Raw genomic sequence first — 22,196 nt, 5'->3', positions numbered from 1 at the left:
GGGACGTGGCTTGATCTATAATTGGTTGAAAAACCTGAAAATGTTCAACAAAATATTTTCAGTGAAACTTGAATTTTTTTGTCATACTTGAAATTCAGAAATCTATGGCCAGCTTAGCTTTAGCAACTGTAAAGTCCACCCCGTGCCTGATTCTCCCATCACACCAGTTTTATCTAGTGTAACTCCATTGCTCACAGCAGAATTAAGCTTGATTTAGACTAGGGCAGGTGTGAAGAGAAGCAGGCCCATTGGCTCGGACATGAACAGAATGATTTTGATAAAAAGATTGTGTCACGAGAAACTACGGTGTAATAATTACTGGCGCAATCGGTGGTATGATGAGCAGAACTGGAGAAAGAGGGTCACGTTTCAGGAGGGGTTTACTTCAGTGCTGCACCAGAAGGCTCAGCAACACAAGCTGGGCCCCAAACGCTTGCACATAAAACCCTAGAGCCTCAGCGTGTAACACTGGCCATCCGGCAATGTTTAATGTAGCTCTCTTTCCTTCGGGTCTGCCTACCTGCTGCACCACATAATGCTAATGAACCACAAGCCATTTTGCTTCTTTATAATATTTAGGCAATTGCTGTTGAATTTCTATCTCCCCCCAGTAAAACTAAAGTCATTGCAGTGTTCCTATGAATCATCTAAAATGGTGCATATGGGAGGAATTTATTTACTGCCAAATGATCTGACCATTTCAATCATTTAAATAAGACTGAAAGTTAATAGTATCCCACGTTCAATGCACAGTGTCATTTTTTTTAATAATAGGTTCACAGTGTAGCTATTTACTTGCTATTATTATTCTCTTACCCTCCAATTATACACTAAAATAACCCTCATCAATGCCGAATTCAGCAATTCCAATGTTAGGAAATTAGAGTGCTTCATACCATCACAGAATCAAGGGGGTTTTGCAACGGAAAAAGTTCTGCATCTAAAAGGAAGGCTACAGCTTAGAACAAAGAATACCTGAGAGGTGATAGTAAGTACTCAAGCAGCACAAGAATGACTTGGAAGGGATCCAAGCCAATGCTTTTAAAGCCTACATCAAACTCCCAATTCTGTTGCTGCTGTTATGTGATATCATGTACAAAGATGGCAGGTCACTTAGAAGGCGGAAAACTCTGCAGCTCAGCATTTTTGTTGTTCGTAAATTGGAAAATCAAAGTGGAATCAAACCAACCAAGGATGTTGCCATGGGGCAGAGGGATGAAAAATACTGCCATACATTAACATGTTTAAAAGAGAGAAATTCATCTGGCTGTTTCTTTACCAGCTAATGAATGTGATTAGTGGGCATTGCCCAACTATGATAAATGCTGTACCATACATCACGTTGCACGTTCAAATCTCTTTCTCTATCAGAATATGGAGAGCTGTATGAATAGATAATGTTACTTAGATTACTTTTAGTACTGACAATGGCTTTGGTGTTATTTGCCAGCCAGCATATATTAGATCCATCTGATCCAGGTAAGACCATTCCAAATTCAGGCTGAATGGTTTCAACAGAATAGAGAGTTTATAAACTCTATTTTAAGGAGGTATTTCTCATTATTACCTTTGATTCTGTGCTTCTTCCCCCATTCCCCATGATGTACTAAAGCCTTCAAGTAGGCTTTGGGGCCATCTGTCAGAAGGAATAATTTCTTTTTAACATGGGGCTAGATTGTGCCTTGGACTCTATGCTCACATGGGGAAGTAAAAGCCCCCTGCACAGGCAACCCACATCTTAGGGCTGGGGTCACAGGAGTGGGGGGACATGCTTGCCACAGCAAGTGCATGAAGATGGATAAGAAATGTTGGAAGAGAGCCTTTACCCCACCTTCTCAATATGCTGGCCAGCTGAGACAAGCAGGGGGTAGGGGGTTTCTAAATTACAACCAACTAACTGTGATACCTTAAAAAGAAAAGACCCCCCCCCTCCCATTTTTCGTCACTGACATTCCAAATTAGCCTCAGAGCCTTTGGTTCTAGCAGCACCCACAAATGAAAGTGTAGTTAAGAGTCCGCCAGCATATGCATTTTAATTCCCCGTTGTCAAGTTTAAAAACAAAATATGCTCCCAGCTGAGGCTTGGCATGGAAATTTACCGTCTTCGGGTTGAGTGACTCTTGTGTAAGTTACAAGAGGAATGACGAAAATAGAAGTTTGGTGGTTTCAAATATCTTTACCCTGCTGTAGCTTGAAAGAGACCTTTCTTTTGTTAATAGTCTCTCAGTGCATACACATCAAAAATAAGAAAGGATAGCAATAAGGGTAGAGAAAAGAAAAATCACAGACCCAGTGATTAAAGGCATAGTTTGGGTATCACATACCACAACGAACAAATAACATACAACCAGGTCATGACGCCATCAAAATATTAAGACAGTTCAAGCAGCTAACCAGTTTCTTTGGTTCATTCAGATTAGGGTCTCTGGCCCAGATCATCAAGGGAAACCAATGGGAATTAGGCGCCTAAATATCTTTGAGGTATTTCAAAGGTATGTTTTGTACGTTCACTAAATGGCTGCCAAGAATACGGGGTTAACTTCAATTAGGCTCTTTGAAGTCTCAAATAAATTACATTAAAAAGATGGTCTTTTTTGAGAGCAGATATTTTTATTTTTATAATCCCCTATGTTCATCGGCTTATATCTGTCTGAAATCTTATCCTTTGGGGATGCCCACGGAGAAATTTCTTCTAAAATACATTCAGCTGGTCTTGAGTTATTCAGAAGTGAAACAAATACACTTTCCCGCCTAGTATTTTAAGACATTCATGATATTTCCAGTATGATTGGGTGGGGGAGGGAGACGCCATCTATGCTTTACAGACCTGATTCTGTTAGGATGAGACTTTGATGGGGCTGGCTTGTCCTCTGTAGGGTTCCTTTGTAGAGTTTTTTTGCGCCTGTTTCTATTGCACCTGTGGCTGGCCCCTGTTGGAGGCAGGATACTGAATTAGATGGACCAGGTCTGATTTCATTCCTGCATTCCACTGGACGTCAACAGCAACTTTCCCATTGACTTAAAAGGGAGCAGAAAGGATTGTGACCCCATTGAGGAGAAGGCCCTTTGCTACAATTCCGACAGAGAGGATTAAAAATCAAAACACTGCAAGCGATTGCAATAGCACGTTGGAGCATGTGGCACCTGTTATAGCACTGCTGTAAAATGCTCTCTCAGCCGGCTGGTATTTGGGTAGAATTGTTTATATTTAAGCAGAGTGCATGCTGTGCATTTAAATCACTTTCACGCTAAATTTGGAATGAGAATCATTAAATATTTATTGCATGCTTAACACACTGCTCAAGTGTCCTACTTACTGATATTACCTATTAATTTACATAGATTTTGCAGTATTAATCATGCATTTATTTAAAAGGTGGCTCTGAAGCATTTATTACGAGTGTGAAAAAAAACTTTCGGATTCACCTTTGCAGAGGAACATGCTAGAGCTAATCCCTCTAAAACACGAAAAGAGAAAAGTGACCTGTGGAAAGCAGAATTCGTGGCTGATAATGACAGACGCAAGCACAAGCTGGAAGCTCCAGTGATGTAGTGAAGGCCAAGAAACTGAGGCCGTACAAATACAGTCATTTCACAGCCTATAAGAAATCACTAGTTACTTTCTGAGCAGTAGGAGTACAGTATATTCATAGAAGCGATTGCTCAGCAACAGCATAATTACTACTGAATCAATTACTACCCACTGCAGTTTAGTTCCTGGAAACTGGATGGCTGATAGAGGAACTACCACAAGTACTTTTATGGCAATCTCCAGCCAGACTGCTGGCAGAGCAGGTGCATTTAATAAAGTCCCTGGTTCCTCTCCTCGACAATAAGTCTCAGTCCTTTTTAATTATTGGTTCACAATAACCTGGGAACTAACACCGATCAAACAGCAAAATAACCCTTCAACCCTGTTGATGCCATTAGAGAAAACACTGGAGAGGGTTTTACAGATGACCTGGATGTGGCACTGTGAGTCTAGCAGTAAAGCTGAAATCAACTCTGCAGTGCTGGATTTTGTGGGGTGACTGCAAATATTCAGAATGTTTTCTTAAAGGGTTTGAGAATTTTTTTATATTGGGGCTTATTGAATCTCCTGAGGATGATTTAGCATGTCCTACAGAAGGGCCAGATTTGGGGATGAATATTTTGATTTGGGGGTTCTGCAGAATGGACTATCTTACTTCTGCAGCTGCCTGCAGTCATCATCCAGCAATACCACTGGTGCCCTGGGTCCTATTGAGATGATGACCAATAGCCTGAAAAAATGACATTGGAAAAAGAGTAGGAGAAAAACTGGTGACAAATTCCGGAAAACATAACCGATAGTTTGGAGAGTATCTTTAATATATACAATTTCTGTCAGCAAAAACAAAGATTTATACGCAATGTTTTTGGGCGTGATGTGTCTGTTGCCTTCTGACTCTGAAGGCCAGTTGTGGGGTGGAGAGCAGTGCAGAAGATAACCTAATGCTCTGGTTGACTCTTTTCCGTCCACCTCTGGCATTACCAAGATCCCTATAACAGTTGTGCTGTTTTTGAGTGTCATTGCCAATTGTTCAATTAAAAACACAATCAACAACACCAGCAAATGCAGCAGCTACAACAAATATAAATGCAATTCCATGATGTAACAAGAAAGCTTAACTTGTTGGTTAATTGAGAGTTCAGAATCTTATTTATAAAATTGGGTTCCAGCTGACATCAAGGCTCTGGTTGTCCTTGAAGGTGAAAATCAGGAGTAGAGAACAGCATAGAGCATTGACAAGTAGGATGAAGCTGATTGGGAAAACCCCAGAAATCTGGTGAATGGATTTGAGTAACGGAACTTTCCAGCATCTACAAACATGTTACTCACAAATAAATTAAGAGGTGACCTCATTTCGAGCTTCAGTGTGTTGCTGGCAACATTTTCAGTGAAAGGTATTTACAATTATCTTAGCATTCTACTAATCTCTAGTGTATAACTAGAGCATTGGAGAAAGCAGATAAACTTTCCTATTCATTCTCCAAAAGGAAATAATGTTGCCAAAAGCTCACTCTGGCGTACTCTACAGTATCTGTGACAGAAGATCCTGCTGCAATAATTTATAACATTGTGGAAATAGCTTTGGTTCATGGGCATATTCCTGCTTCTTGGAGCCACTCAGCCTTGACAAGACCAGAGATCAATTGTCTCATAGAAATTACAAACTGCCATTAGCTTTGAGAGTTCAACAAAGAGATGGAGTTAGCCAGTCACATGGCAATGCAGATGTGGAATGGAGGTTTGGTGACTTTTCTTATTTTTGATACAATAAAAGATGGCGGCACTTAGCATCCTCCTGGTTGGCCTTTGATAGGAGTCTTTGCTAAAGAACAGAAACCCTGTTCCCTGACAAATGCCAACATGGGGTCTGAGGCAGGAGACAAACCAGAGATTAGAACTGCAAGTGAGAGAGCGGTCAGGAGCCAAGCCAGGTCAGGATGCCAGGTAGTCAAGCCAGGGAGTGGGAGCAGGTACACAGTCAGGAGCAGGGTGGATCCCAAGTGTTCAGACAACTTCCTGTTCCTGACTTAAATAGGGCCAGTGCATCCGCTGCTCTGGAACTTCACCAGTAGGACATCAGGGGTGAAACCTCAAACTGGGGCTGGGCTTCATAGATCCTGGGTCAGCAGTTGTCAGCAGTGGAAGATTGAAGCATGGCTGCTGCTGTAGACCTGGGTTCAAGGCCCATGGGTCATGACAATTATATTGCATCACTTACATCGTTCCCAAAGTGTGCCAGGCACATCACAGCCATGCAATGGTTACTGCTCCCCTTTCCACTCCTGGGAAAGGTACCAATGGGGTTGGTAGAGCACATCACTCTGAGCAGTCTGGCAACTCATCCTTGCCTCTGGGACTGTGATTGCTTGAAGTACCCCAAAGCTGGCCACTTCCCTGGGGCACCTATTGGGAAGCCAAAGAAGTGGGCCTTTGAGGCAGATGTTAGATTGATCATTCAGAGATGGGTAGTGCTGGACCTTCTCTGTTACTGCATCTGTAAGACCTTTGACCTTGCACTCATTGTGAATTGTGATATTGACTACCAGGGTTTGCCATCCTTGCCAATATTATAGATCAGGCTTTCTCAGCTCTTATCAGTTCAAAGCAGGGGCTCCTGATAGATTTCCCACTCTTGCTGTCTGGCCTGCCTGGCTGGGATTTCACCAAGCTTGTTGTGCTGCTAGCAGGCCTCCTGAACCACAAGGCATTGTCCCAAGGTGTGGGAGCAGGTCTCAAAAAAGATATACTGGCATTAGAAAAGGTTCAGAGAAGGGCAACTAAAATGATTAGGGGTTTGGAACGGGTCCCATATGTGGAGAGATTGAAGAGGTTAGGACTTTTCAGCTTGGAAAAGAGGAGACTAAACGGGGATATGATCGAGGTATATAAAATCATGAGTGGTGTGGAGAAAGTGAATAAGGAAAAGTTATTTACTTGTTCCCATAATATAAGAACTAGGGGCCACCAAATGAAATTAATGGGCAGCAGGTTTAAAACAAATAAAAGGAAGTTCTTCTTCACACAGCGCACAGTCAACCTGTAGAACTCCTTACCTGAGGAGGTTGTGACGGCTGGACTATAACAGGGTTTAAAAGAGAACTGGATAAATTCATGGAGGTTAAGTCCATTAATGGCTCTTAGCCAGGATGGGTAAGGAATGGTGTCCCTAGCCTCTGTTTGTCAGAGGGTGGAGATGGATGTCAGGAGAGAGATCACTTGATCATTACCTGTTAGGTTCACTCCCTCTGAAGCACCTGGCACTGGCCACTGTCAGAAGACAGGATACTGGGCTAGATGGACCTTTGGTCTGACCCAGTACGGCCATCCTTATGTTCTTATGTTCATACTTAGCAGAACAGCTTCTGTATCAACATCACAGCTCTGACTTTGTCTCACCCTAGGTATTCCTTGGTAGAATATACATTCACACTGAGCTTGACAGCTGTGATGAACCGGTGATCTTTGAAGCTCTTGTGACATCTTTACCTATCATTGCTGACTGTACCATTGTGAAAGTGCTGGACCCCATGCTTTGGCAAGGAAGCTCTTTCCACTGAAGGAATTCTGCATCTCTCCATTTGCAAGGGACTAGGTATTTCACCCTGGCAGCTGGCCTTTCTCACTTTTTTAAGGGGCCTGAGAGCTCCCTGACATGTCCAGCTTATCAGAGATCATTACTGGGGCAGTTATGACGGACGCCCTGCTCTCCCTCCCATCAGCCACAGTTTCTTGAATGCCTCCTCAACGCTATTTGCCATCAGGCTGTGTCATCCCTGGAGCGGATGATTCTATGCAACTGCCTCACGTGAAGAGATAGTGAGAGCGGTGAATCTCCCCACCTCCAAGCCTCCATCCCTCAATCTACATAGGGTATTGCAGGTGTTGGCTGTCTGATGAAGTGACCCCTTCATTGCCCTCCTGATAGTATCATCAAGGGAAGAAAGAGGAGTTCTCTTGAAATGAGTATGGTCAGCCAGGTAGATAACCCATGGTATGGTGAGCACATTCAGTATGTCCAGTTTCTGCCATGTTTTGAGAGGGCTAATCCTCTTAGTTAGGGTTGATCCTCTCTAATCAGGTATCAAGTTTATTGTACAGTGCCAGATTGGGGAGCCTGATCCATGGATCGACCTTCACCATGGAGTCTCGCTCAGAGCCTCCTGGAATTATTGCGCTGAGCCCATCTGTACCTACTTTCCAAATCTCAGAGTTGTTCATGACAGGAGAGTTATGAGTGGGGCTGAAGAAGATCACACGATGCTTCCTGGGCCAGGCAGCCTGCAGGAGGACTCCACAGTGCTGATGTTTTTGTTCACACCTTCTCACAAGTTACTGAACACAGACCAGATCATCAGTGGAGGCCAGATCTGGTATTCATTGTTGGATTGAGATTGATTTACTCAGCAGATGGGTCTAACAAATCTTTATTAAGGCAAAACACTCAGTGATCAGTTACTTCCAAGTGGGAAGCTCATCAGGACAATCTCTTCACAGTCATCTCCATCGCCAGACAATACAGCTTCACCCCAGGGCCGCCCAGAGGATTCAGGGGGTGTGGGGCAAAGCAATTTCGGGGGCCCCTTCCATAAAAAAAAGTTGCAATACTATAGAATACTATATTCTCGTGGGGGCCCCTGCGGGGCCCGGGGCCTGAGGCAAATTGCCCCACTTGCCCTCCCTCTGGGTAGCCCTGCTTCAACCTCCCTTTGTTACACAAACTTATTTATAACTTTTTGTTATCTTTTCTTGTACTGTATTAATCTCTCATTTCCTTGTTAACTCTCCTGCCCCGTCAGTACAGGTTTAGTGTTAATTCCAACTGGCCTTTTCTAGCCTTTTAGTTACTTTATCTTTCCTTTTTTCTCACAAACGTCGCTCTGCAATTTCTTACACATGCGCAGTTCTATTTCTGCTTACACTGTCAAATGTTATCAGAACAGACTCTTAAAATACACAGCAGGCTTCTATCAGGCCTAAATATGCCTTTGCTTTCAACACTCCTTTAATGCCATAGCAGAATCCGCTTCCTCCTTCCTCGCATAGGGATATCAGAGGATCCAAGTGCTAGGTTAAATCTTAGGGGAGACATTGGGGCACCAACTTTGACAGTGATAGCAGGTGGTTGATTCCATGGGCAGGATGCTGCCAGGATTCCCAAGTCACTAACACTAGGATCCCAAGACTCAGATAAAATAGCTGGCAGAATATGAGAGAATACGTGAGAACAGCGTTGTTTTACCATATTCTGTTGTTTGGAAGATACAGCAATCTGTATAATGCAGTTCCCAAGAAACTGGGATTGTCTCCATTCTATTTTAGGAGCTAGTGAAATAAATAAATCTTGGTGCACACTAGAATTCAATTTCCTTACTATAAATTAGTATTATTACCAACAGGCGATATTTCACACTGCCATTCTGCAACCAACTGGACTTTATTTATGCATAAAACAAAGCATGCGTTGCTTGAACCTGCTTACTCCATGCCCTGAGTGTTAATTTTCTTAGTTGCTTTTCTTTTTGTCCACACAGCTGCTAGATGGCATGGCGTAAATTGCCCTGCACCGCATAATCAGTGTACAGTTAAAAGACAGCAAGTCTTCTAGCGTATGCAGCATTTAGTTCCCGTTCCCCGTTCAGTCTACGCAAGGTTCACGCCGAATCAATGCTTTCCTCTTTGTCTTTCAGATGCTGTCCAACCTTGGTGTCTGTTGCTTGTTTTGTTACATTAAAAGTCTTCTTTAAGTAATATTTTCATAGTTTTCTTTCATTCTTTCTTGTTTCTCATTTTTAACATTGTTATTTGAAAAATCTCAGTTATGCCCAAGAGTTTTATTTAAAAAATACAGATGAGTAAACATTTCTCATTCAGATGAGATTGCATGCTATTAATTTTCTTCTGAAATTCCTGTATGGGATGGCTGGGAGGATAAATGGAAAAGATGATTACATATAAATGTTTGGCTTCTGATAGGTGATTATATTGTTAACTCAGTTCCTCTCTTACATCAACCGATGTTCAAGCATTGGGGATCCTTAACTAGCTTCTTCATGCAGGTTCCTGCTTATCGAGGACCTGGGAATCACCATGAATATTCATACAAACACCCAGCTTCCTCTGTCCACATCCAACTTCCTCACCCTCATAATGTTAAGGTGCCTTTCCTTGATAGGCTTGCATATTAATCCCTATTGATTCATTACCATATTGCTAAAGCAAATTTGTGGTTAGACATCTGCCAAAGATCCTATCCTAAAATATCCAAGCTTAGTATCAGTTCAATATTCCTGCAGTTGCCTTGTCTCATTTTATGCCAACTTTTCTCTTAAGCAAGCTATTCCCAGTTCCCCAAAATCTAGGATGACCATTGGGTCACTTTATCTATGCTAAAGGTCATAGGTCTATACTTCACTTACGTTAACTTGCTTACGTACGTAACAGGATGCAGGGCTGAAGGTTCCTTGCGTTACTGTTAAGTAAAATAAGGCTCTAACGATTTCACATTGCCCCTTTGGCCGTTTGTACCTCCTTCCATTAGGTTTGTTGTCACTGGCTAGTTGGACAATCCCTGAACAATGCTAATGAAAAAGTGAGTCTTTTATCTTGTGGTCCATTTATTGACCATTAATAACACAAAATGTATTGCTGTAATAAATCTCACAACAGTTCCCTGTCTATCAAGGCAGTATATTTTCAGTGGACTCCCAACAGATTTCTTAAGCACCAGGCTATTTCTGCACCAGTCTTTAGCAGGGAAAATGGCAGAAATAAGGCATAAATTAATTGAATTAAGATGTGCATTAAACAAAGAGTCTGGGATTAGAGAAGAATCCATTCAATACTAACCTTGTTTATAAATCTGTCATCCTCCAAAATTCACTGCTACACTAAGTACCATGTGACCTCAGACAGCTCTTTGATAGGGCTAAATATGATAAGAGAAATACTTTCTCATATGCTTTGGATACTTTAGAGTCCGTTTTACTTTCTCACCACCCTTCATACATGCACACAAATTTTGCAAAGGAGTGAATTGTGTCCAGACTTTAATAAATAGTGTGTTCTAGGCCTTTACCCAGGATTAATAAAAGGGAAGAGGGTTCTTTTTTATGTAAATGTGAACCTTCCCCTGGGAGCTATTCAGTTAAATGCTCAAAATGGATCCTCTTAATGGTGTTCCCCCTTATGGGGGCTTCTTCTAAACCATTCAAACCCACAGAGTTGCAAACCTGGTTATAAAGACATCTAGGCCATCGGGATATAGCAGCTGGGGTCTCCTGCCCATGTAGTCACACCTATAAACTAAGGGCCAGATCCTGCTTTCGTTTAGATTGGTTTTACGTCCATTTAAATCCATTAATTTCCAATGGTGTAACAGGGGCAGATGCAATCCCTAATCCATATTGCAGGCCTCTTGCTGTATTGAATGTGACATATTTCTAAACAAGCTAAGGGTTTGGAATGTAAAATTTGCAGGGCTTGATTGCAATGGAATTACTTCTGATTTACACCGGTATACATGAGAGAATAGGGCCCCCATACTGCAGTACAGAACATATATGCACACAGTTAAATGCACATATTCAGGGCAAGATTCTGCTTTGCTCTTACATAGGATCACAGCGGTGGAGCGGGTACATGGAACGTTCTCCCCCACCTTGTTTAGTCTGCATGAGGAGGAGGCAGAACCTCAGGGCATGCATCCTCGGTTGTCTCGGGCCCTGTTCCCCAGGTGTGCACAGCTCCCAGTGAGAGTGGCAAGGAGGCAGGGCCATGGCCCCACCCACCCTCCGCACTGGAGCATGGCAGGAGCAGTCTCCCCCCTGTAGGGGTGTAGGAGTGATCAGGTTCCCCCAGGGACCTCCTGGCTGCATTCTGTCTCCTTGTGCTCCTTTGGATGGCTGGTTCCACATCATCCCCATCACTGGTTGCACCTTAAAGGCATGGGTGATGTATTGGGATCACCCAGAGGAGTAAGGGGTTCTGTCATTGCCTGCCCTGTGACCTTGGGTGCCTTTACTCTGGTCTACTACGGCTCAGAGCCCTGACACCAGCAGCCTTCCCACAAGCACAAGGGCTCACCCTGGCTTCCACCGGCTCAGTTAATCTTGGCAGGGTGACCCCAATGGCCCTGTGAGTTCCGAGTCTCCCCAAATCACTATAAGTTGCAGTGGGGGAGGTTTAGGTTGGATATTAGGAAACACTATTTCACTAGGAGGGTGGTGACGCACCGGAATGGGTTACCTAGGGAGGTGGTGGAATCTGCATTCTTTGAGGTTTTTAAGGCCGGTTTGACAAAGCCCTGGCTGGGATGATTTAGTTGGGGTTGGTCCTGCTTTGAGCAGGGGGTTGGACTAGATGATCTCCTGAGGTCTCTTCCAACCCTAAACTTCTATGATTCTATGGTACCCCTGGGCTGCATGATCTTTTTCTGCAAATGTCCGTGGGGATCGGAGGGTCAATCTTGTAAATGGATCCTAGAACTGCAGAGCAAGCTCCCTGGTATCCAGAGGAGGGAGGGATGATGCCACAGAAGGAAGCTGAATTCCCTTTGCATGGAGAACAGAGGAGATCCTGACACAGCCTATCCTCTGTGAGCATTTCCATGGGGGACAATCCTACCCGTGATGCACAGTGCGTACCGGTATTTACAACACCGCTGAATTTGGCTCTCTGCCTATTGGATACAACAGTAGATACGAAGGATTAGAGCTGATCGAGATTTGTTGACTGAAAAATTTTCCTGCTGAAAATTAGGCTTTATGTTCTATTAAATGTGCTCATTTTTCAATGGAAAATTCTAAAACAAAAGACATAAACTTCATTTGGTTTTACATCAAACTGACCTTTTTATTTCTGTTTTCAAAAACTATTTTTTTTTTCAAAATTTGGATTTATGTTCCCCCCCCAAGTTCTCCCCCTATTTCTTGTTTGCTAGGTTGTGGGTGGGTGGGAGGAAGGGGTGCTTCGCTTTTTCCGTTTTATTTAATTTCTTTATTTTTCCTATTTCCACTCTGCAACTTCTCAAAACTTCCTCACTCCGGGAAAGTTACAGAGCAGTAAAAAAGAAAAAAAGGAAGTTCTGCAAGTCTGCCCCTCTGGAACTTTTCCATAGTTTCAGTTTTGAAAAGTGAGAGTGGAAAAATGAAATAAGTGGAGGGAGGGGGGGAAATAAACCCTGGTAGTTATTTTGTTTGTTTTTTGCATTCAGTAGAAAGAGGGGGGAAAATAACATTTGAAATTTCAACAACTTTTGTAAACATTGCAAAAAAAAAAAAAAACAACCCTTTTTAAAAACCCTCTATTTCAAACAAAATGGAAATAGCTTTGAAATTTTTCACAAAATAGTTTTCTGTTTTTGACCAACTGCACCAAGTTATTTGGGATCAGTTGTGGCCTCATTTAAGCAGCTGCCACTCTTACAGCATGGAAGAGGAGAAATTGTCATTGTTATCTCCTTGGGGATAGGTCATGCAATCCTGTGTGTATATTTAATCAATTGCTCATTGTTTGTCGAGCAAATATAACCAGGAGCTTGGAATCATGTATTCTAACACAGTGTACATTTCATGTTACTTTAACAACCAAAAGACCTAGAAATGTAGACTTTTTATAACTAGTAATTGTCCTAGAAAGCTATTTAGAAGTGGTGATTGGTTTGTGATGCTAGGAACAAATATATAGGGTCAAATTTCTGAAACCTTTCTGCTTAGAACTGAATATACTCAAAAGGGCAGTAGCTCCAACCAGATTGAAGATTCCCTGTTACGCAATTTACATTAAATCCGACAAACTGGGTTACCACAATGCTATGGATCAACAGTTATTGTTTGAGCAACCTCAGTGAGTGAAGAGAATATATATACTCTCAAAAGTTACTCAGTTAATGCTTTCATTTGTGTGCATTTGACCAGTCCCACTGGGTAATTATACAATTGCCCATCATGAAAAATCACCATTGAAAGCTACATGGGCATAATTATAATCATAGCACCACTCACACGGCTCCCTTTTCTGAGCAATGCGAGAATAGGCATGCCTATATATCGGGACGTATTGGCTCCCTTTAATGACATATTTTAGATCGATTTCTTTGTGCAAAAATCACATGTGCAGGCTTTCGCCAGGGATCTATTCCATGAAAAGTTCTCCTCTGCAAAGTCCCATGCGAGTGTAGGCCTGGGGCTACATCCTTAAGTGTTAACCTTCATCTTTCTACTGCGCTGGTCGTGGTAGCAGCTGGATTACGTGAGCAGATATTTAGGTAGCGAGGCAGGCAGGAATTAGCAAAGCCTCAGTTATGTCTAGCCAGCTGAAGGGGTCATCTTGGTACACCAGGTACAATGAAAGGCACTCTCTGATAGGAGAGTAACAGTCTTCCATTGCCAGTATTCATTTCTGTTGAAAGGTGGGTGTAACCATTTGACTAGCTACTCCAAAGGCATGGACAAATTGTTCCTTTCGGTCTTGCTCTGAACAGAGAGGGGGACCAGGCTCGAGCTTTATGACATGCAATAAAGAAGCCCCGTTTTCTCATAGGAGTGGCTTAAATCCTCCTTTTTCATTGCTGAAATTGGTGCACAGGCTAAATACCAGGTCCTTGAAGTCATGTGCTGATCTGGCCATCTGCATGTGGGAGTGGGACATTCCATTAGGGCACTGGAAATGGGCACAGCTATCCGGTGGCGCTCCCTTCAGGCCAGAGTGTGGCTCTGCTATCGCCTGCCTTAGTTCCCCTTTCAGTGAGATAACGGTTGGTACACGTCAACAGTCCACAAAAAGAAGCCAAACGTGCTAAGTAACATCAGTGGCTCTTTAATGGAGCCTTCTTAAAAGGGCATTTAAACAATAGTTTAAAGGCTCTCATCTCAGAGCCCCCATCCGGGCTACTCGGGACTTTAAGTCCCCAAACACTAGTCTTTGGGTCTGATCGGACCAATCTTTGGAGAGCTGGCCTAGGATCATCTCCCTTGGCAGTTGTGCAGCTTCTTATCAGTTAGTTTCCACTTTCTCAAGCAGCAGGACCTTCTGCTGGAAGACCCAGATCTCTCTGCTGCCTGAAGCCTCCCACACTGCATGTTCAGGGTCAGCTAGCGGTAGTCACACACACTCTCACCTTGCAGCGTCCTGCTGCTCTTTTCGAAGGCATCAGCCCCTCTTCAGCCAGCTAATTAAGTCCCGCACCCCCTCTTAGCTGTGGCTCCAGGCCTCTGCCCCGCTTAAAGGGGCAGGCCACCCCATTACTGGCACCCATTTGAAAACCGGGTCCCCACTGTGATTTATGATGGGGCATTTGGCCCTATGGTTACTCAAATGAGAGGTGTATTCCCCAAGGCTATCCCAGGGAGCTAAACTGTACATAACATGGCTATGAAGAGGAACCAATAAATCCTGGGGCATCAAGGAAGCGGAGGAAAAAAGACTGTGAGTAGTGGGATTTTCAAAAGCATTCAGCACTGGCCTCTGCTCCCGCTGAAGTCAGTGGTAAAACTCCTATTGATTTCAGAGGGAGCAGAGGTTGGCCATTGCTTACAGCTTCTGAAAATCCTGCCCATATTGTTTTCATAGATGGAGGATCTCTATGCTGAAATGTGATCCATGAACATAACTGGCGGGGTGTTTTCAAGCATATGGGTTTAGATACACTTATCGAAACAGGAATTATCAGTTAATAATAGAAACTCCACACCAGGCATACACTCTCTGGGCTTTGCTCTTTTTCATTCATGAAAGAGCATTAATTTAGTAACTTTAGGTCTAGACATAACAACAATACAATGAGGAAAACTAGACTGTGAAAGCTAATGAAAGGAAAACCAGCCCCTGTGCTTGGAAGTGGACTTATTTTTGTTTTTCTGGACCTAATGTTCTTCAAAATGAACCTGCTTTAATCCTTCCTTGGATGCCTGATCAATCTCCTTCAAGCATCTCCATATTCAGATATGGTCAGCAAAGTTGCATCCGCTAAAGGATAAATATAATTCTGAAGACTCCTAGAGAAGTATAAACTTCTTCACCACGTTGTGTTTCTGTTTTGCATCAATTAATTACAAGAAATCCCTCCTGGTAATAACTCAAGCCATAGCTATAGACAGATATAGTGCATAGATGATGGCACTATCCACAGGATAAGTTAAATCTCTCATGCACTTTTGACCATCTCATCTGTATTCTACCCACTAATCGGTCTCTGCTAGGACAACTTTCAACAGTCCAACCACTGAGCAGTTTCAAACAGTTGCTATTAAAATAAAAATGGCCAGAACAAACTTTCCATCTTTTCCCATTGCCCGTTAAAATGTACACTGCCCCAGTGGCTGATGGGCAAGATTCAGTGCTGGAACAGGTCTATCTCATGATCCATCATGATTCAGGAGTCTTATGCCATAGAAAAAAGAAAGCTCTCTGCTTTCTAATGGGACAAACAGCACTTTTATCCAGCCCTGGAGATTCCACACCTGGCAGATTATACACGGTGATATTACTATGCATAGAAAAGCTACTTTCAGTGACTTTTAAACGTTTCTAAATGTTATTCATTTTATTTTTTCTCTCCTTCCAAGTCCTGGACAACGGACCTCGTGGCAATGAGGTTTTGTAGGTGGAGGATGTGAAAAATAACACCAATTTGAAAAACGGAAATTCTCTAGAAACATTTCTAAAATAGTTTTCTGTAAAGTAAGTAACAGATACTAACTCCATGATGGTGGGGGGCGTAGAGAAAGGATTTGATTGACATTCATTTGGAATTATCAGTAGTTGTAATCATGTTTATTACGGTATTGCCTAACAACCAGCCAAGGTGGGCACCCCATTGTGCTAGGCGCGGTACAAACATAGAGTAGTAGACTGCCCATACCCTATAGAGCTTACAGTCTGAATAGACCAGACAGATACAGTTTTGGGGAAGGGGTAGAACACACAAGCAGAGTGAACAATGTGATGGTGGCAGACATCATGTTAGTTGCATGAGTTTTTGTGGGGTGGGTTTAGTTAGGACAGGGCCAGCTCTGGCTTTTTTGCCGCCCCAAGCAAAAAATAAAAAGAAAAAAATTAAAAAACTGCGGGAGGGCCAGAGCGGTGAAGCAAAAAAACAACAACATCATCTGCGGGGCGGCCGGAGCGGCAAAGCACACACACACACACATACAAAAAACACCTGAGTGGTGGCCGGAGCGGCAAAGCAGGAAGAAAAATAAAAAACCCACGGGGCGGCCACAGCGGCAAAGCAGAAGGGAAAAAAAACCAAAAAAACCTGCAGGGTGGCCGGAGCGGCAAAACAACAACAACAAAAAAGACCCTGCAGGGTGGCCGGAGCCAGGGTGCAGGGGGACTCCCTGTGCTGCAGACGTGCAGCGGAGTGCGCGCCCGGTCTAGCAAGGGGAGGGGAAGGGAGCGGGGGGGAGAGAGAGAAGGGGGGCGGCCAGGGCTTCAGCGGGGTGCTCGCCACGCGGCTCCGGTTGGCTGGGAGGGAAGGACGCGGGCTGCCCTGCCAAGTTTGCTGCAGGGCGCTCCCCTGCTCCGAGCCACCGCCCCCTACAGGGAGGCCAGAGTGGCAAACCAAAAAGAAAAAGAAAAAGAAAAAAAAAGCGCGGCCGGAATGCCGCCCCTTGGAATCTGCCGCCCCAAGCACAAGCTTGCTCGGCTGGTGCCTGGAGCCGGCCCTGAGTTAGGAGGAGAATAAGCTAAATGGAAAGGAAAATGAAGTGAGAGAAGACACGGGAAGGAAGGAGGTGTGGGGGGGGGAAGGATAAAGGGTAAGAGGGTTACTCACCTAGCTAATAATACGTCATCCTGATCAAACCCTTATAGCACCCCACCCCATCACATATTCCCTCCCTCTATAGCTAGATACACACATACCTAGATCTGTACCTCGCCAAGTTCTGAAGGGTATGGGGCACTCTTGAAGAAATGCCCTAAACGTTCAATGTATGGCTTTAAATTTGGGGAGGGGGGACCAGCCTTTATGAAGTGTTCACCCAAAGTTTGCATCTTTGCTATATAGGTGGGCACATCCTGAGCGCTGTGGTTCACCCTCACGTGTATTTTGCCGTGTAGTCTGTGACCATCTCATCTGACCTGGTTACAGCAAACATGGCTGAGTTGTGTTTGCACATGAACAGTTTTCAAAATACAAACCATGCATCAGCCATATGCAGGCCCCCGTTACACTATGCAAGGGGAAGGCAGAGTTTGAAGAGGTTGCATTGGAGGAAGCACATCCAGTACTTAATTTGTGCCATGGCTTGTGCACTTCTAGGCTTGGTAACTCATAGCCCTGGTACCTGTGGGCTTGCTGGATCAGTTATGAATGTAAAAAAATTGCATACGCTCTGGCCCATCTTTCATTACACATTAAGCACGGGGCACATCACCTGCATTAAGCTGAGCTTTGCTCCTTCTTTCTGTGGTACTTATAAGACCCCCCCATTACTGTAGAATCTGATCAACAGATTTATCTCCTGTGAGACAGGGCACGGCTATCATCCCCCTTTTGCAGGTGGGGAACCGTGGCATAGAGAGGCTAAGTGACTTGCTCCAGAGCAAAACGGAAGTCTGTGATAGAGGAGGGCACTAAGCTAGTGCTCTGACCACTGGACTCTCTGTCCTCTCTACAGCAAATCTCTGTGGTCAGTATGCAGAGAGTAGAGGTAGACAGAGCAGTGGCAGGCCAGGACAGAGACCAGTAAGGTGCCAGCTGTTGGAATGTGGATGGATGGCCCCTTCCTCTCCCCCACTCCTTTCAGAGAGCATGTTACAGTCACAGCGGCTACAACAGTCTCGGAGTTGGATTAACTGTCTTGAAGCTACTTGGGCTGGCAGCAGGACTTGAGGAACTGGCCAACAAGGGCAAATTTCGGAGGCGTTCCCAGATGAAAGCATTAGATGGTTAGGAGGAGCCATATGGTTGTTAACAGCTTTACTTGCAGCAATGTCAAGTCGCTGGTGTTTAAGTACAGCTTACAATATTTATTGAAATTACAGAATGTGCAATAGTGGGACACACTAGATTGGCTGTCAGTGAGTTGCCAGTTAATGATCTAAAGAGGAAAAATATAGCAACGGAGTCACTCGGGGCCTGGCTGTGCCACCCTCATTCACAGCAAGGCTAAAGAATGACTTGGACTACGTGCCTGCACAGGAGAGTAAGAATCTCTGTGTGCCCCTGAATGGGCTACCTGGGTTTTGACTCGAGGCATGCACCGACTTCCTCCCTCCGCAGAGCAGGTGGGTGCAGAGAGATGGAGAGTAGGAAGAGCTTTGGCTCCAACCCCACTTACAGGCTGGTGCAGCTGAGTTGATGCAGGATATGCTGTCATTTGTTGATGGCATCAGACTTCAGTGAATGACTCCACCCCCCACCCCCGTGCTAGAACAAAGATGAAGCAAGGCAGGAACTGTGCCTCTGGAGGTCTTGCTGAGTCACCTCCCGAGGCTGCTCTTGGGTTGGAGCAACTTACGCACTATCCCTTGATCAGGGCTGTGCTTGAAGTCCAAATCTAGCTCGCCGACCAACCCCTTGCTCCATATGCAGCTCCACTGATGGCACAAGGCCCTTGATTTCCATCACCGCCTACCTTCACCCTGTCTCTTCATCCTTATCCCAGCACACTTATGAAGATAGAGATGCATCTTGAAATGACATATAATGAGAATAGACTGTGGCTTAATTGTGAAAATCAATACACTGAGACTATCTAATGTGGAATCTCAGTCAGCCAGTGCCTGCTGTTTTCACGCCGACTAGCTGTTCCTATCCTGATCATAATAACTAATGCTGCATCAAACCATTGTCTACAGCAGTCTTTTATCTGAAAGCATTTCCACCCATTGCAGTTCCTATGGGCATGCTGATGCAGGTGAAGTGGGAGAGAGACTGCTGATAATTGTACCTTGGGGTCATGAAGACCTGCTCTGATCAGTTCGACACAAAAGTATCCTTAACTGAGCTTTCTTATGTGATATTTCGAAGATGGTTGAAATTGCAATCATCCTACTTCAGGGGTGATGACAGAAAGTGCTGTGCTAATTGTAAACTTGCATATACAACCCAGTTATATAGTGCACCTCATTTACCACCACATCACAGGGTGTAACAACATGTACAACATTATGCTGAAATTGGAGGTGAAGTCTCAGAACATTGCATTTAATGCAATTTAAGAAAATCAGATTAGTTGATCGTAATGGTCCCTTCCAGCCTTAAAATCTAGGAGTCCAATACAGCCAAGGAAAAATAACTGGAATCACAGTGGATTAGTTCAGTTGGCTGAAACTTTGCTTGCAATTAATCTACCCCAAGGTCTCATTATTTCCCTGGCTTTAACCACCAGCTCTGTACTCATGTTCTATGGGCTGGCTTTGAGTGGAGAGAAGAGAATGGTGCGGGGATTTCTTGCGTGAACTGTTCACCTGCAAATGTCATCATTTTAAGTTGTTCTCTATTGCTCCGAATGAAACGTTAGGTCCCGATCCCGTAATCGACTCCACTAGCAAGGAGCCCTGAGCCTGTCTAGAGTCCCGTAGCAGCAAGCAGTCACTCTAGCACATCCAGTTGCAGCACATCCAGTTGCAGGACAAGTCTCGTGCTTTGGCACAGCAATGTGTATAAAAGAGAGGGTTGTGAGTGAAAGCTTCCTCTTCCATTAATTGTTACTGTTATGAGAGACAGGTGATTGTGGAGAAGATATCCAAACTATGGCACACCTAGTGAACTGTGGCACTCTAAGCTCCTTCTCCAGGGGGACAGCCTTGGTACATTCCATGTCACTGCAAGCTATAGAGTGGAGGACAAATTTGGATGTTGACCTTTATTGTTGGTATTCAAGTTGTTATACAAATGAAGAAGGGCTAATCCAGAGCAAAGTACGGGGCTCTCTGCTGCCTTCAAGTATAGTTCATACCTGTTACCTCCTGGTCCAGCAGTAGGCAGGGTGGTTTCTGAGCTGGGTTGGGGAGATGGAAGGGTTCTGAGTGGGATCAGGAGAGGTCCTGAGCCATATGGAAGACTGGCTGGCGGGAGAAAAAGAGGTTTCAGAGTTGGGGGAGTGGTTCTGAGAATTGGGTAGGAAGTGGGATATTCTGGGCCTGGTGAGGTCGTGGGAAAGGAAGGAGTGTTGAGCATTGGAGGAAGGATAGGCTGTAGAATTTCCACCTTAGAAAACACCAAATCATTAGGGACATTTGTTGTTGTGTAAACATGCTACTTAAATTAGCTAATTTGCATCTTTGTGATTGATAAGCATATAACCATAAACTTCTGATTTTACAACTGTTATTCATGGATTTAGTGGTGGTGAAAGGCTACGGTGAAGGAAGCCTGCTGTTTATCTACATGGAAACAGCCGTGCAAGCTGCCCCCACGCACTGCCCTGCCCCAGCATGTCTCAACACTGATATGGGGAGGGGGTGAAAGGGAAGCTCAGTCTTCCCGGCTCAGGAAGTTCTTGGCCTCACAGCTGAGTTTGCCAGAGAGTGCAAAGTATGGTGGTGAGTTTGTGATGTGGAGTTGCAACTGAAACCCATCTGCCCCCCCGATCTGCTTCCACCCCGCTCTCCCCCCCCCCGGGAATGAAAGAGGCTCCCCAACTGACCTTCTCTACTCAGAATGAGCGGGAGGGCACAGGATATTTCCTTGAACATGGGGCCTGTCTAGATGAAGTGGGGATAGGTGACAACCCAAGTGGGAGGAGGTTTTGGGGTTGGGCTGGAGGGAGATGAGTTGATTTAGGCTGGGTTGGGTTGGTTGAATTGAGTGCATGGGAGAAATGAGCGGGTGATTGTGTGTAGATGGATGGATGGATGGATGGAGAGAGAGAGAGAGAGAGAGAGTGTGTGTGTGTGTGTAGAGAGAGATGGTTAAGAACCAGATTGGAGTGGGAGAGAGAAGAGGCTGGAACAGGGAGAGACCAGTAAAGTCTCAGAGCAGAAATGCTGCTTCCTCTACCGTCTTTTACTGTGATGTGTCTGTTTTTCACCTTGAATGGAGGAGGGTGGTGGAAGAGGAAACAGCGGAATCCCTCTTTCCTATCCACTTCCCAAGTCCCCCCGCAAAACACCCTTCCCCAGGATACCCCTCCACCCCCACCCACCAGTAGTTTTTCACTTGGGAGACCTGGCCAAGCTGCAATAGAAGGTGATGGGGTGGGGTTAGGAGGCTCTAGAAGGAAGTGAAGGCTTGGCTACCTGCAGCCCTCCCACTAGCCATCATGCTGCTGAGTGACCCTCCCTGGCCACCCAAGCTGGTTTTAGGGCCGGTTTAGGAGGCAGGGCAAAGTAACTACATTGCACCAGGGATGCAAAGCCCTGTTCGGGCTGCACATTTCTCTTCATCTGCTCCTCAGATTTACTGTTCCATATCCACACTCCTGCTCTGCTCCTCTATTCTCCCTGTCTCCCAACGCTGCTCCTCCACCTCCCCCATCCGCTGCTCCTTCCCACCCTCCAGATTTGCCCCTAATGGCCTATGCAGAACCCCAATCTACCCCTCCATCCTCTCAGGCCCCCTATCTGCCCCTCCATCCTCCCTATCTGCCCCTGCAACCCCCTAATCTGCCCCTCCATCCATCTCCCTGCAACCCCCCTTCTGCCCCTCCAGCCGCATATCCGCCCCTCCCTCCTCTGCCAACCCCCATCTGCCCCTCCATCTCCCTGCAACCCC

The sequence above is a fragment of the Terrapene carolina genome, unplaced genomic scaffold, assembly GCF_002925995.2.
Source record: "Terrapene carolina triunguis isolate 2854851 unplaced genomic scaffold, T_m_triunguis-2.0 Scaffold89, whole genome shotgun sequence".
NCBI classification, from domain to species: Eukaryota; Metazoa; Chordata; order Testudines; family Emydidae; genus Terrapene; species Terrapene triunguis.
This window is presented reverse-complemented; position numbering follows the sequence as displayed.